A 13,101-nucleotide genomic window follows, 5' to 3' on the forward strand; every position below is an offset into this window, starting at 1 on the left:
TTTGTCTAGTTGTCCTTTTACTCTGTGTAGGACTGGAATTTCAAGAGCTAATAGAAGAGGGCTAGCAATAGAGGATCGCTAAACCTCGTTAGTTCTCTATTCAGATAGAAGCCCCTTAGACAATAGCTGGTTTCTATGCAGCAGAACTGGTTTACCAGGGCAGAGGTTATCTGGCAACTAAGGCACCTCGTAGGAGCCAGTAATGACTCGTTGAGGCTGATCAGGCAGTCACCTGACCAAGGGGGCTGGAGATTATAAAAGAGTGTCTCAGCAGCCAGTTTAGTGAGAAGGAGAAAGGGCCAGAGATTTCATGTTCTGGATGAGAAGCCATGTGGAAAAAGCCCACAGTTGGGGAGAATCCTGGGCTTCTTAGAGATCTCTGATTTATGCCCAAAGAACTCTACAAAGTGGTAAGGAAACTGCCTATAGGTATGTTTGTTATCTTACCTAGAACTGTGTACCTCTTCTGCTGAGTAAAGTGATGTTACTTTAGAATCCTGGGCAAAGTCTCTGGGTCTGTTGACTTTCACTGTTGCATACCCCTGAAGAGGGAAACTGTTAAACCAGAGCACTCACATGGCTGAAATTCTGGTAGAGGGTATGTTTAAGACAGGGGAATCTGAGGGGTCAGCATTGCTCCCAGGGGATAGGCAGTTAGACTGTGGGGGATCTCAGCTCTCAAAGGGTTCCAGACAGATGATCCACAACCCAAGAGTGTGCCTAGAGAACCCAAGTGCTACCTTAGCACTTGGACTATGTTGAAACTCTGGAGGCTTAAAGCACACGGGGAATGTCCAGCTAAGATAGGGAGTTCTACCAGCGCTATCTATATATGACAGTTTTTACAGATGGCCTATACTTACTACCTATGCCCCAATTGCTCTGTTACTCCAGCATTCAGGGGTAGAGTCAAGTCTCCCCTCATTTCCTGTCCCATCCCCAGTGGCACCCCACCCACTTTCTCTAGGGAGAGAGTAAACCGGAAATAACCACACTTATTCCTATGTAGAGCTGGGCAAAATGTTTGGGCTGAAACATTTTTTCTGCTGAAAAATGAAGCTATGGTGACACTGAACCATTTGTGTGTTGGTTTCACTAAATTGATGGGGATTGAGGAAGAGGAAACCAAAATTACAAAGAAGTCAAAACAGGCATTTTTGAAACAAAAGTATTTAAAATTTTCAGTTCACAATGAATGTTTCAAAACTTCCATCCTATTCTTTAAAACATTTCAAAAGCACTAAATACTAGAAATAGAAATGAAACGTTTTAATTTGGGTTGAATGAAATTTTTCATTTCCCGGAAGTGAAATTCTCAGATTTTTTGATTTGCTAAAAAGTTGTCAAAATTCAACACACAACAATTTTTTCCCACTTTTTCAGAATTGCCAGCAAACTAAAAAATCCGTTATTTGCCCAGCTTTATTCCTATGGTTTTGGGTCCAAAGGGAGAAGAACTTTAGTCCCTTGGACAGTAGGTGTAGTCCAAGTTGCAATGTAACCCATAGATTGTAGGGTTTTTATGACAAGGGTGTATGTCAATGAATTTGAAGAATTAGTATTAAATCATGTTGAAATTCCATGTCAGTCTCTAATATATTCAGATGTGTATTAAAGGGACAGAACAAAGAATGTATGCCCAGGAGTGAGAGAAATTCAATGGGCTTCTTTAGAATGGCCTGTCCCAAAATGGAGGCCAATTCTGAACTGCTCTGCTGCAATAAAACTAAGTGAAATTGACAAGGACAATATTAGCCTGCTGATGATAGAATAGGTAATAAAAAAATAATTATTATTAATTTCAACAGATCTTGAACAAGGATGTATATGTATTCTGCATGCTTTTCATTTAAAGTAGATATTTTATAAATATTTTAAAGTGAAGTTGGTATGTTTTAAATGCAACCACAGTTATGCAATATATTCTCTAAGCATCTGTAATACTACTGTATATCTCACTTGAAAAGCCAATTTATTGATTCTGTATTCCAACTATGGGTGTATATTTCTTAAGCAACTAAAAGAACTCCAAGACCTTTCAGCTGCAACCCAAATGCAATGTGCTAAAGACATTTCTCAGATATCTTCACAGTGGCAACAAGCAATTTAACACTGGCAAGCAGCCACAATTTTCCTTTCCCCCTCAATTAAAAACATCTGATGACGCTGTCTTTTTCTAAACAAATGCTGCAGCTTCATGTTACAATACATTTAAAATATGTTTACAATAAATTTTTCCAGAATCTCTTGCATCTTATAATTACAGAGTCTGTTAAACACAGATTTTATGGACCTTGATGATGAAAAGAGACCTTTAAATTCCTACAGGAATAATATTCCCAAATCACAAGGGTTGACAGCAATACTGTCTGTCATATGTATGTCATATGCCTTTTCTTATGTTCCCAAACCAGATGACATCTCTAGGAGTCCTGTACCAGTGGTTAATCCTACACTCCACACTCAGCAGGAAATCATGCTACAGGCAATGTTATCCCCTCACCAGGGGCCCAATCCATAGCCTGTTGAGGTTGGTAGTAATCATTCCATTGAACTGAATGGGTTTCGTTTTAGGCTACAGTAGACTTTCAAACCAAAATCATGGGTATGTCTTCTGGCAAGTCAAACCAATGGGAAAAGAATCTTGTATTCAGATATATAGTAAGGTTGTGAACTTGCAGCCTACTTAATACTCTATGGTTGGTCCTGCAATCCTAGTAACCACTTCCATGATTAAACTACCCCGATGGGTTGGGATTGCAGAATTGATTCAATGCAGTTCCCAGAAATTTCCTTAAATAAAAAATTGCTCTCCTGCAAAAACTACTTTACTTCAGGTCCTTGAATGCTCATAAACTCACAGGATTATGCCTAGTTAGCCTCTGGATTCTCTAATTAACGCTGACTCTCAGTATAGGACATGCGAAGGATAATTTTTTTTTCTTTATGTTGCAAAGCACTCCCTTAGGACCTGATATGTACACCTCTACCCTGATATAACACTGTCCTTGGGAGCCAAAAAATCTTACCGCGTTACTGGTGAAACCGCATTATATCAAACTTGGTTTGATCTACTGGAGTGTGCAGCCCCACCCCCTGGAGCCCTGCTTTACCATGTTATATCCAAATTCGTGTTATATCAGGTCGTGTTATATCGGGGTAGAGGTGTATTTGTTAATGGTCTGGGTGAAATCCAGGCCCTATTGAAGTCAATGGCAAAACTCCCCTTGGTGTCCATAGGGCCCGGATTTCACTGTCTCTGTTAAAATAGTTGCCTAGTATTGCCAATGACACCCAAAGTGAATGACAGAGACAAATACAGCATGCCTTCTCATTGTCAATGCCTCCCTGAAAGACCCTTGTTGGATCTCTATATGGTATCCTTATCCTAGCTAAATTTAATGAATATAACTTAGATAATTTTTTCACATCTTAGCTCATAGAGCCGAGATTCTTTTAAACATCTTGAACAGTTTGAGCCATCCATCCCTGCTTTGTGCTACCATCTTTCTATGATACAGAGAATTCTGTTACAGATACTAGGGCCAGTCTTTCTGCATTCACCTCTGTTAATAGCTCTTTTGTTGGGGAGTGAGATATCATTAAACCTGATTTCCCACTGCTCCTTATGCTGTCTTTCCTCTCTTCTTGTTCTTGGCTGGTGCCCAAATGCTCCTTAACCTCATTTCTTTCCTGTCTCCCACCTTCATTGCTCGCTGGTTCCTCTGTTATCGCTGCCCTCTATTTTTCCTTCAAGTCCAACCAGACTTAAATAGTATAAATCAGCCTCTGGTGTGTGACCCTTTCTGCCTCCTCCAACCAACTAGATGGATCACGGTTCATTTCACAAGTCATTCCTACAAGTGTGACTTGTTTTCTTCTTATATAGACATACAGTAGAGACTAGAGAGATGGCTCCTTTAGGATATATAAACATACGATGCTCAAGAAATACCAGGCGATTTTAATCCTGCCATGTAGGGCTATGAGGACACAAGTGGGAAAGAGAAAAGTACCACATTTCTTTCAATCATATATTCCAAAACACTGGTGATATCAATTTACATGTTAGTGCTGCCTACACTTAATCGTTTTAACACTAATTTCTAGATTTTAATTTTCCCTACTGATATTTTCTTTCCTTAAATAATATATTAATGAGGTTAAATGAAAACATATGGCACAGGAGATAAAATTTATGTTCACATAAAATGTGTGTTACAAAATAGCTACATGCAAAGAGAAAAAGTTACTGAAAATATATATATTTATTTTTAACAACTGTAACTTGATGGTGCAGTTGTCAGCATTTTTATGGCGTCTCATTCCCAATGCTAATATAAGCGATACCATCATCAATTATACTTCTACTTATTCAGTGGAATGCATAATAACTTCTTTATGTTTCCCAGTGAGGTTAAAGCCATAGCAAATTATTTACTTTTGTGTTCCGTGAGCTTTCATAATTCGACTGTGAACTGAAGCATCTTTGTTAGAAAGATTCGGTGTTGACAACTGTATAGCTCTCTATTGTTAAGAATCAATTAGAATTTACAATAAGTATATAGAACATTCATGAGAGTAGTAGGCAATTGATCTTTCAGATCTTCTCATTTCCTTTGGAAAATTTTAATTGTTCGTTTTAGGCATCATCCATCCATAAACTTCACTCTAAAGACAATGGAAGTCTTGTCCAATCCCTGACTGGGCTAACGCACGTGAGGAAAGCCCAGGTTCACTACTTTCAGACTTAGCAACACTTCTCTTAGGGACTGAACCCACTAGCTATCCTAAAGCACATGATGGTCCATCCAAACCTCAAGAAATCATCTCTCTCGGAGCTAATGACTTCACCAGACATTGCCCTATCACTAATCTATCCTTCCTGGGGAAGATCATCAATATGGTGGTGGTGGACCAATTCTGGTAGCACCTTCCAATGTGTTTTCAGACCTGACCCAAATATGGTTCTAGATTTCAACAACTCAGGAACACTATTTTGTTTTATATGCTGTACTCCCCATCTGAATGTAAACTGCACTTTTGGGCTACACACAAATAAAATAGAAGAATCCCAGTTTTCTGAAGCTCTCAGGTGTAACCCCAGAAACCGTGTTTATCTGAGGAACAGTGAATTGAGGGAAAAGTTCAATAACCTTTTTCTAGAGCTGAAGAGGAGGATGAGAGTTGATTAATTCACATTGATAGTCCATTTGGATTAAAAGGGTATTCATAAATATGGGATTTATAAAATCAAGTTCTTATTTAAAAAAGTAGCCACTTGAATTAATAGAACCTGGATGTTTTAAGACCAAATTAAATATTTGGATGAAGGGAACAACTATATTATATTCTGTAATGAACTTTGGTTATATCTACATTGGAGATAGAGGTATAACTTCCAGCTTGGGCAGACATATCTTTGCTAACTCTGGTCAAGTTAGTGCACTAAAAATAGAATTTTACCTGTGGTGGTGCACAAAGGTGGGAGGGACTAGTGCCCACGTATGATCCCATCTGAAAACCTAGATACCTACTCCGGGCAGCTAGTGTGTTCTGGCACTGCTGTTTTTAGCACAACAGCTCGATCAGAGCTAGTGCAGGTATGTCTACCTGAGCTGTTTGCACAGTTGTAGCCAGGCTGATCCCAGGATATTAGAGAGGCAATGTGGGTTTGAGAATGTCTTTTATTGGACCAACTTCTGTTGGTGAAAGAGACAAGCTTTTCAGCTATGCAGAGCTCTTTTTCAGGTCTGAGCTGGAAATTACACCTCAACCTCCAGTGTAGACATGCTGTCAGTTGTGGATTTTTTTTCTACCTCATTTTTAGGTTATTCTTAAAAATAAGTGAGGTTTTCATAAACAAAATGCGGTTGCCTTTATTTCACTTTCCATAAACCGCTGCTACAAAAATAAACGACTGCCTGCCATTGATTGAACTGCACACCATCACAGAGTACACTTTTGTAGTCCGCATTTTACTGAAAGTGGTTTCCAAGACCCATTAGGTCACATGTCACTGAAAAGTTGATGCAGTGCCTTTTTGTGTTAACATTTACCTAATCTATGGACGGGGATCAATGACAGAAAAATGATCCAACGGTAAGAGATGCAAATCATGATTCCAAAGCATTTAAAATCAGCCATCAGGTTGTAAAAATTGACTAGATTCTACCACAGTGACTTACGTTGATTAGTACCTACACATTAATTCCCATGGCTAGGTCTACACTTGGAGCTAGTGGTATGATTCCCAGCTCCTGTATACATACTCACATTAGCTGTCATTGACCTTGTACACTGAAAATGGTAGCGTAGCCACGGAAGCAGAGGCAGTTGTAATTAACAGCCTGGGCTAACCGCCCCAAGTCTATACCCATGGGGTGCAGGCAGGTTTGTACTCTGAGCAGCTCACCTGTACCACCACTGCCTCTGCTTCCATGNCAATCCAGTACCTTTCAGAAGCATTGCATTTGAAGGCGCGTGCACGCACGCACACACACACACACACACACATGCTTGACAGGAGGGGAAACCCAAGTAACACAGATTTTTATATAGATCAGGGGTCGGCAACGTTCGGCACGCGGCTCGCCAGGGCCAGCACATTGCTCGCCCGCGCCACTTCTCGCCGCCCCCATTGGCCCGGGACGGCAAACCACCGCCAGTGGGGGCGCGATCGGCCAAACCTACCGTGTCAGCAGGTAAATAAAACTGGCCCGGCCCGCCAGGGTGCTTACCCTGGCGAGCCGCGTGCCGAACGTTGCCGACCCCTGATATAGATGCTAGAGTATTTATCACTTGACTGGAATTTTTATAGGAATTGGATTGCTCAGGATTTGTGCTAATGAATGGAGAACTGGGGGAAGGAACCGGGGGAGAGATACAGAGATTAGTTTGTTTCACATGAATCTCCAAGTTGCCCATTTTTGTAATTCAATCCGATGTCTTCATCTGAGTACATGTTATTCTTGGTGTTTGGGAGTAAGCTGTCACCCAAAGTGCTGCTAGGAACTTCCTAATTTACACACTCATCCAGATTTGCTTCAAGGTGTTGTTTAGCTTCATTAGCAATACAAAGAAGCATCCTGTAGGCACATATGGCAAGACTTGAGGAAATGAATGCTTCCAGAGGAGATCATCTCCTTGTACCATAAGTGGTAAGGCTATGAAAATAATAAATTCTTTGAAATAAATCATATTTGAGGTGACCTCATTGCTCCATAGCATGGGCTTAATGATTTAGGGCCTGATCCTGGCATTTATTCCAGGGCCCTGAGGAGTGGGAAGAATGGAAGTGCCTGGCCCAGGATGAGTGTCGCAGAGATGAGAGGGAAGGATCGGACCAATGTTCCTTGTGACTTATGAAAGCCAGCGCAGAATACATAAATCATTAGCGATAGAGATGAACAATGTTTCCCTCAAAAAAGGCATGTTCCTAGTTAGCCTAACATGTGCAATGATCCAGCCAGGGTCAAAACAATATCATTCCATGTCAACAACCTCATCCACTGCCATTCTGTCTCTGATCTCCCCTCCTTGGGTAGTACCATTGAAAGGTTGTGGCTACCCAACTCCAGCAACACTTTTCTTCTTACCACATCCTAGGCCCTTTCTGAGCATGTTTAAGGTATGACTTTGAAATTAATGCGGTGGGATATTTTCTATGGAGAACCTTCAGCTATGGAATCCACCTGCAGCAGAGATCATGCTGCGGTTACATCTTGAAGAATGCAGATCAGGTGTGAGACTCATCTCTGTCAGGATATTCCCCTAACCAGATTGTGGGAGAATAAATCTGATAAAAGTGCTCCTGGAGTAAACAAACTAGATCCACCTGCCTGTAAATAAGCAGCTTGAAACTACACAGGAGAAAAGGAAAACCAATTTCCTTTTCTTTTGAAGGACCCTTGATGTATGTAACAGACACCTATATGCTATGGTAAGAGGGTGTCCTAATGAGCTTAATGCTTCCCAAGTGCAGCTAGAGATAATCACCGGGTCAAACTTGTATTGCTAATTGACACATTAAAAAGCTTTTTGTTTTGGTCCAGTTCTGTAAACTCCAGAGAACTGGGTTCATCTTTACTTACAAATGAACATGAGTTTGAAGATTCTTCATGGTCTGAATGGGTATTTGTCCACATTATAAAAACTCAGTCCCTCAGGAAAATTCAGCAGACATGGTGATCTCTTTTCAATAGAGGCTTGGGGCTGAAATCTCAGGCACGTTGCAGATCAAGTGATTTGGCAGTATAGGGTCCCTCCTGCACAGCATTACAAAAGGTAAGTATGGTATGGATCAACAATATTCATAAAAGTAGCGAGAGTCAAATTATACTGCAAAGGTGGACATTTTTTGAGAGAGAATCCCTTAGTTTAAGCTGTTTCTAAGGACATTTAAATGACAGAATCCAAATCCACTATCTCAAATCAAATGAACAATCATGTAAACATTCTTCAGATTTTACAATATAGTAAATTATCCATAATAGATCTATAGACATTAACAGATGCATGCTTTCTTATTACCACAGTCAGTTCTAATTAGATTAGAGATATAATAAACCATCAGATAAAGGATGTCCATTATATTTGGTCTGCATAATTTTTATGTCTGGGAAAAAGAGTCTCTTTTTATCATCAACAGGATATGACAGTCTGTAGAAATCAGTAAGCACAAGAGGATTGTGCACAGCTTTTCAAGTAGAATTGCTTTGTTCTTGGCCTACGCTTAGCTGCTCTTCAGAATACCAGCAGGGTTATTTTTATTTTGTTAGTTTGCCTAAGAAATGTTAAAGGGAAAAGTCAGGGACTCAAACGTCTGTGCAACTGGGTGGCTGATAAAGGTGTTGCAAAGTCTGGAGCAGCTCCGTGTGCATTAATGGAATGATTCATGTTGAAAGAAACCAGACTGGAATGAAGCACATTTTGTGAGTCTATGCATGAGGAAAAGTGAGTCTGCAAGGTCAAGGCATTTTGATTTATCTGCTGGTTTCTGATGGCAACAGAGAATAATAGCTCTTCTTAGAGTAAATACAGAGTATACGACACAGGAGGATGGGGTAAGAAAGAGATGAAAAATATATTCCAAAGTCTGTTCCTGCCTCCCTTACTTCTATGAGTACTCCCATTAGAGTCAATGGGCCAGACAACCGGCTGCTATAAACCAACATACAATGTCTTCCTATGTCAATTTACACCAGATGGGAATCTGACTAAATGGGCCTGCATTAAAGATTAATTGGTGTGGGATCTGCTGGGAGAGCAATACAGCTGTGCATAGACAATCCAGGAAGTTTTTGGAGAGTGTTGGGGACGACTTCCTGTTGCAAGTGCTGGAGGAACCAACTAGGGGTTGGGCTCCTCTTGACCTGCTGCTCACAAACAGGGAAGAATTGGTAGGGGAAGTAGAAATGGGTGGCAACCTGGGTAGCAGTGACCTTGAGATGGTCGATTTCAAGATCCTGACAAAAGGAAGAAAGGAGAGAAGCAGAATACGGACCCTGGACTTCAGAACAGTAGACTTTGACTCCCTCAGGGAACTGATGGGCAGGAGCCACTGAGAGGCAAATATGAGAGGGAAAGGAGTCCAGGAGAGCTGGCTGTATTTTAAAGAAGCCTTATTGAGATGCAGGAACAAACCATCCCGATGTGCAGAAAGAATAGCAAATATGGCAGGAGACGAGCTTGGCTTAACAAAGAAATCTTTGGTGGGCTTAAACACAAAAAGAAAGCTTACAAGAAGTGAAAACTTGGACAGATGACTAGGGAGGGGTATAAAAATAATTGCTCAAGCATGCAAGGGTGTAATCAAGAAGGCCAAAGCACAATTGGAGTTGCAGCTAGCAAGGGATGTGAAGGGTAACAAGAAGGGTTTCTTCAGGTATGTTAGCAACAAGAAGGAGGTCAGGGAAAGTGTGGGACCCTTACTGAATGGGGGAGGCAACCTAGTGACAGATGATGTGGAAAAAGCTGAAGTACTCAATGCTTTTTTTGCCTCCATCTTCACAGACAAGGTCAGCTCACAGACTGTTGCACTGTATGGGGAGGAGGTGAGCAGCCCTCAGTGGTGAAAGAACAGGTTAAGGACTATTTAGAAAAGCTGGACATGCACAAGTCCATGGGGCCGAATGCAATGCATCCGAGGGTGCTGAGGGAGTTGGCTGATGTGATTGTAGAGCCATTATCTTTGAAAACTCGTGGTAATCGGGGGAGGTCCTGGACAATTGGAAAAAGGCAAATATAGTGCCCATCTTTTAAAAAGGGAAAAAGGAGAATCCTGGGAAGTTCAGACTGGTCAGCCTCACCTCAGTCCCTGGCAAGATCATGGAGCAGGTCCTCAAGGAATCCATTTTGAAGCACTTGGAGGAGAGGAACATGATTAGGAACAGTCAACATGGATTCACCAAGAGCAAGTCATGCCTGACCAACCTAATTGCCTTCTATGATGAGATAACTGGCTCTGTGGATATGGGGAAAGCAGTGGACGTGATATACCTTGACTTTAGCAAAGCTTTTGATACAGTCTCCCACAGTATTCTTGCCAGCAAGTTAAAGAAGTATGGATTGGATGAATGGACTATAAGGTGGATAGAAAGCTGGCTAGATCGTCTGGCTCAATGGGTAGTAATCAAGAGCTCGATGTCTAGTTGGCAGCTGGTATCAAGTGGAGTGTCCCAGGGGTCGGTTCTGGGGCCGGTTTTGTTCAACATCTTCATTAATTATTTAGATGATGGGATAGATTGCACCCTAAGCAAGTTCGCAGATGACACTAAGCTGCGGGGAGAGGTAGCTAAGCTGGAGGGTAGGGATAGGGGCCAGAGTGACCTAGACAAATTGGAGGATTGGGTCAAAAGAAATCTGATGAGGTTCAACAAGGCCAAGTGCAGAGTCCTGCACTTAGGATGGAAGAATCCCATGCACTGTACAGGCTGGGGACTGACTGGCTAAGCAGCAGTTCTGCAGAAAAGGACCTGGGGATTACAGTGAGCGAGATGCTGGATATGAGTCAACAGTATGCCACTGTTGCCAAGAAGGCTAATGGCATATTGGGCTGCATTAGTAGGATCATTGCCAGCAGATCGAGTGAAGTGATTATTCCCCTGTATTTGGCACTGGTGAGGCCACATCTGGAGTATTGCCTCCGGTTTTGGGCGCCAACTACAGAAAGGATGTGAACAAATTGGAGAGAGTCCAGTGGAGGGCAACAAAAATGTTTAGGGGGCTGGGGCACATGACTTACGAGGAGAAGCTGAGGGAACTGGGGTTATTTAGTCTGCAGAAGAGAAGAGTGAGGGGGGATTTGATAGCAGTCTTCAGCTACCTGAAGGGGGGATCCAAAGAGGATGGAGCTAGGCTGTTCTCAGTGGTGGCAGATGACAAAACAAGAAGCAATGGTCTCAAGTTGCAGTGGGGGAGGTCTAGGTTGGATATAGGAAAATCTGTTTTACTAGGAGGGTGGTGAAGCACTGGAATGGGTTACCTAGGGAGGTGGTGGAATCTCCTTCCTTAGAGGTTTTTAAGGTCAGTCTTGACAAAGCCCTGGCTGGGATGATTTAGTTTGGAATTGGTCCTGCTTTGAGCAGAGGGTTGGACTAGATGACCTCCTGAAGTGTCTTCCAACCCTAATCTTGTATAATTCCATGAATCTATTATTTTATGAGGGAATTTTAAAAACATGTATTGAAAATCACTAAGCACTATATTGTGACTGGTCTTACTTGGATGTCCAAAGCGTCTCCCTCCCATGCACTTTTCAGGGGAAGACTCCATCTTATTACCTGTACTCAAGGAATGCAAGATCCACATGAGTCTCTAGCACCAGAAGCAGCAACAGATTCCCCAAAGTGGGTAGGTCGTGGGAGGGAGTGGGCGGTGCCACTGTTCCATGGTATTGTCTTCAGACATTGTTAAAGTTGACCAGTGTGTTAACCACTCTTCATGCAGGCTAAATGGAAGGAGCAATTAAATGCCCTTATATGTAGTGAGAGCTGGAAACATGGCCAGGCCAATCACAAGCTAAACTGTGTGGGCTGAGGGGTTTCCTTGGGATTAATTGTAAATGATGGAGCAAGAAGACTGGTTGGTCACAGCTGTGTGTGTCTGTGTGTTAGATCTTGGAAGCGAACAGAAGACAAAAGAAGCAGAGATGGGTGTGGAGCTGGGAGGAAGCCAGGAGACAGAGCTTCTTTTGGGGCACAGTACTTATAAGAAAGGCAGGTTTGGACTTCTGAGCAAGGAAATGGCCTGCTGTTGTTTATTTCTGCTGTGGTCAGGGAAACAGGACTTTGTGTACATTCTTTGTAAATAAACAGGATGGCACCCACGAAATACCTGGCTCATATCATCAATTTCTCCTCCGAGTCAAAACAATATAGCAAGACCCCTAATACTGGGTAACTATCTGAGCCATAAAAGGCAACAATATCATCTCTCCACACAGGCCAGAAGGGCTGGCCCCAATGTGGGGAAGGAGGTGAAGGAGGTGTACTTGCTCAGCTTGTCAAGAGTGTCACATCCCCCATCTTGTCCAGAAGACTTAGTGCCTGATTGAGACAAAACATTTGTTGCTGGGGCACTTTCACTGAGCTCTTCTGTGAACACCCGCCTAGACTCTACAAACAGCTTAGAGACTTGGCCTTAGCATCATAAACCTGTTAAACCCAACCCTAACCTGATTTGGGGCAGGTTACAGCACATACCTCATCTGTTTGCACATGTCTAGTTTTCACCCCGAAATGGAAGGACCAGCTCTAGAGGTCAGAAGCTAATTCAGTCAGTCTTTGTGTTCATACAGTTGTGGATCTCCCAGTTCAGAGTACCAAGTGGTATCCTAAGCAGAGTGGAGTCTATCGTGACACGTATTGTATATTGTATATTCTATATTGTATAGAGTGCCTGCACATTGTGAGGCATTGTGGAGAAGTTTGCATATTGCTCCTCAGTGATTCTGATATCAAATACGGTCAGTTAACAGAGGATAATGATTTTTTTTCTTATCACCAGCCTCAGTAATGATGCTTGATTTCTGAAGGTCAACCTGGGTTCATTCATTTGTTCTTGTCTTTCTTTCTCACATAGCACCAGTAATAATCATTC

At 42.0% G+C, this 13,101-nt stretch overlaps 1 long non-coding RNA gene across 6 annotated transcripts in view; it reads left to right on the top strand.

The window, feature by feature from the left end:
- The first annotated feature begins 298 nt into the window (after window positions 1-298).
- LOC117883229 overlaps window positions 299-13,101 on the top strand; it is a 117,525-nt gene continuing 104,722 nt past the window's right edge. For 5 of the 6 annotated variants that reach the window (XR_004647216.1, XR_004647212.1, XR_004647214.1 and 2 more), the window contains exon 1: window positions 299-429. This is a non-coding gene — a long non-coding RNA (uncharacterized LOC117883229). The remainder of the gene's footprint in view (window positions 430-13,101) is intronic. The other variant, XR_004647213.1, reaches the window with a different exon arrangement.

Source organism: Trachemys scripta, chromosome 9 (genome assembly GCF_013100865.1).
Source record: "Trachemys scripta elegans isolate TJP31775 chromosome 9, CAS_Tse_1.0, whole genome shotgun sequence".
NCBI lineage: Eukaryota > Metazoa > Chordata > Testudines > Emydidae > Trachemys > Trachemys scripta.